This window comes from Bison bison, unplaced genomic scaffold (assembly GCF_000754665.1).
Source record: "Bison bison bison isolate TAMUID 2011002044 unplaced genomic scaffold, Bison_UMD1.0 scf7180017855075, whole genome shotgun sequence".
Taxonomy (NCBI): Eukaryota; Metazoa; Chordata; class Mammalia; order Artiodactyla; family Bovidae; genus Bison; species Bison bison.
In genome coordinates, this window is record NW_011485648.1 from 4,500 (window position 1) to 8,062 (window position 3,563).

At 39.2% G+C, this 3,563-nt stretch overlaps 1 pseudogene; it reads right to left on the reverse strand.

Moving 5' to 3' along the window:
• Positions 1-678: 678 nt before the first annotated feature.
• LOC105001651 lies at positions 679-1,600 on the reverse strand (annotated as a pseudogene).
• Positions 1,601-3,563: the final 1,963 nt, after the last annotated feature.

The window sequence follows — 3,563 nt, forward strand, 5'->3', positions numbered from 1 at the left end:
CAAGCCTTGGTACAGAAAAAGAAAATATTTCCTTCATTTTCAAGAAATATGTAAACCATAAAGATATTTAAGAGCAAATGAAGAATAATTTCAAAATTCTGGCTTAGTTTTTGTGCTAATAAAATAATTAGATTGTGAATTATTGTTTCCTCCTTTTGTGGTTGTTGCTTTTGTTGAATTTTATAAATTAACAGAAAAAATCTGCATTGAGTTTTTCACTCCCCTTCTGTCCTGTTCCCCTGTATCTATCAAAAATTTTCATTTATTGGATTTATGATAGCCTAAGAAAATAACATGGATTCTAACATGAACGTCCTATGGAAAAATCAATTTTATACATGTAACATATGTGAGAATTTGGAGAAACAGCAATAAAACATTGGAGACTAATATACTCTACAATTATTGAACTAGGAGTTTATTTTTGTTGGTTCAATTAAATTAAGTATTCTGAAACTATGAATGTGAATATTGAAACCTTGACAAGGCAATTTAAAAGTTATCAATATTTCAAATAAGTACCAATCTGTTAGTAAATATTCAACAAATATTATTTTATAGGTCTTTCTTTTTCATTAGTGATCTGCAAAATTTATTAACTTTTTTTTTTTCACAATCTAAAACAGGTGTAACCTTGCTATGTACATAAATAATCACTTTCTTGGCATCCTGAATATCCTAAGTGAGTCTCCTCTTCAACAGATTCCTCATAGCTTTTTTCACTTCTGTGTTTCCCACTGGGTAAATGATAGGATTTAACATGGGACAGGACTGCAAAGAACACAGTCACCCACTTGCCCACAGGGTAAATGGCCACAGGACGTGTGTGGGTGAGTATACAAGGACCAAAAGAGAGCACCACTACTATAAAGCGGGCGCCACCTGTAGAGAGGGCTTTTTGCCATCCTTCAGAGCCGTGGGATTTCAAGTAATTCAAGAGAGCTATGTAGGAGGTGACTAGGATGAAAAAAGAAGCAAGCACATGCCCCCACTGTTGGCTGCCACCACCACTCCCAGCCTGTAGGTGTCGCTGCAGGCAAGTTCCAACAGTGAGAAGAAATCACACATGAAGTGGTCAATGACATTGGGACCACAGAAGGTCAAGTCCATTGAGAAAAGATCTGGACTGTGCCATGCAGGATGCCCCGAGCCCATGCCACCACCACCAGGAGCTGGCAGAGCCCCTGTCACATGATGGTCATGTAGTGCAGAGGCTTGCAGATGGCCACATAGCAGTCATAGGTCATGGCCATGAGGACAATGATTTCTGATCCTCCCAGGAGTGCTCCAAGAAGAGCTGAGTTTGGAAGCCACCCCAGGAGATGGTTCTTCTCTGGTACAGCAGGTTGATTATCATTTTGGGTGTGCTCACAGAGGTGAAGGAGACATCTAACAAGGCCAAGTAAGTGAGAAAGAAGTACATAAAAGCAGAAAGTGTGGGACTGAGGGAGATGGTGATGACAATGAGCAGATTGGCCAGCACAGTAAACAGGAAGATGAACAAAAAGACAACAAAGAGTATTTTCTGCGGGTGTGGATTCTGTGTGTGTCCCAAAAGGACAGATTCAGTCACATTTTTGGGAGGCCTGAGGACATCCATTCAGCAAGTAATACCTTCCTGAGCCCATATTACCCACAAAGAATAAAGAATGATACTTGTTAATCATGAAAGCATTGTGATCTGATTGGCTCAGAATAAAACCAGTGCAGTCACAGTGACTGTTGAGCATATCCTTGGTAATTTGCCCCAGTTCTCCTTTCAAGTCTTCCTTACTTTTTTCCATGGTGCTTTCCATTTCTTCAAACCCTCAGTTTGTCACGTGTAACAACATTTGATGTTATAATTTACTGAAGCACTGGGCTGTCTCCATGAGATCTGGATTCTCCTAGTGGTTTCAACTCTATGTGACTCTACAAAGTCATCTAAGTGCTCCATACTTCCATGAATTCCTCTGTGTCTGAGAGGCTACCAACTGTAATTTTCAGATGTGTCTTATAAGCTGAGAAGTGCTACACACAAGTAAGAGTTACTTCCTCTTGCATGAAAATTTACATTTGAAATCTCACATCTGTGGAAAGAAAAAGCATGATCAACAAGTGTCTGTTATAAACAGGGAGTTTAGGGAAATGTACATAAGTCCTTGGTGACAAAAACTCACTGGTACCTGCCAGAACACGTTAGCTATTCAGGTATGTTTCATCATTGTCCCTACCATAGTGGCTAGCATAATATCTACAGTGTCTGAAGCCTATTAGGGGATGAGTGTTTGACACTGAATTGCCATTCTCCAAGGATCAGCATATGCCTCCTTCTCCAAACCATAATCTCAGATGAAATTCAAATATTCTTCTCCTCCGGCTCTGTTCACCTATAATCTCTCTACTTTATGAGGAAATTAAATAGATATTTGAAAGGAAGTGGCACTGCAATTTAATAGTTTCTGAGTGAAAAGTTGGTTTAAAACTCAACATTCAGAAAATTAAGATGATGGCATTTGGTCCCATCACTTCATGGCAAATAGTTGAGGAAACAGTGACAGACTTTAATTTGGGGGGCTCCAAAATCAATGAAGATGGTGACTGCAGCTATGAAATTAAAAGATGCTTACTTCTTGGAAGAAAAGCTATGCCAACCTAGACAACATACTAAAAAGCAGAGACATTACTCTGACAACAAAGGTCTGTCCAGTCAAAGCTTTGGATTTTCCAGTAGTATGTATAGATGTGAGAGTTGGATTATAAAGAAAGCTGAGCACTGATAAATTGATACTTTTGAACTGTGGTGTTAGAGAAGACTCTTGAGTGTCCCTTGGACTGCAAGGAGATCCAACCAGTCCATCCTAAACGAAATCAGTCCTGAATATTTATTGGAAGGACTGATGCTGAATTTGAAGCTCCAGTACTCTGGCCACCTGATGCAAAGAGCTGACTCATTTGAAAAGACCCTGATGCTAGGAAAGACTGAAGGTGGGAGAAGAAGGTGACGGCAGAGAATTAGATGGTTGGATGGTATCACCAACACAATGTACATGAGTTTGGGTAAACTTTGGGAGTTGGTGATGGACAGGGAGGCCTGGTGTGCTGCATTCCATGGGGTCACAGAGTCGGACACAATTGAGTGACTGAACTAAACTGAATTGACACACTCTCTAGAGTAATTATGGAAATATTTAATTGCCTCTTGGAAAGTTCATTTTATGAGTCATTTTACTTTCAAGATAGTTAGTTTGCTAATTTATAATTTATATTCTTCATTATTATGTTCCACGTGTGTGTGTGTGTCTGTGTGTGCATGTGCGTGCGTGGTCATGCACACTCAGTTGTGTCCAAATCTTTAAAATCCCATGGACTGTAGCCCACCAGGCTCCTAGATCCATGGAATTTTCCAAGCAAGAATAATGAAATGGGCTACAATTTCCTGTTCTACATTCAATTTAACATAGTCATATTCTGTGAATTTCCCGTTTCAGTAGACTTGATTAAAAAAATATTCTTGCATAGGTGTTCAATACACAAGGATCTGTCAAGTAAAGAAAATCCTTATTTTCAAAGTTCTAAAAATA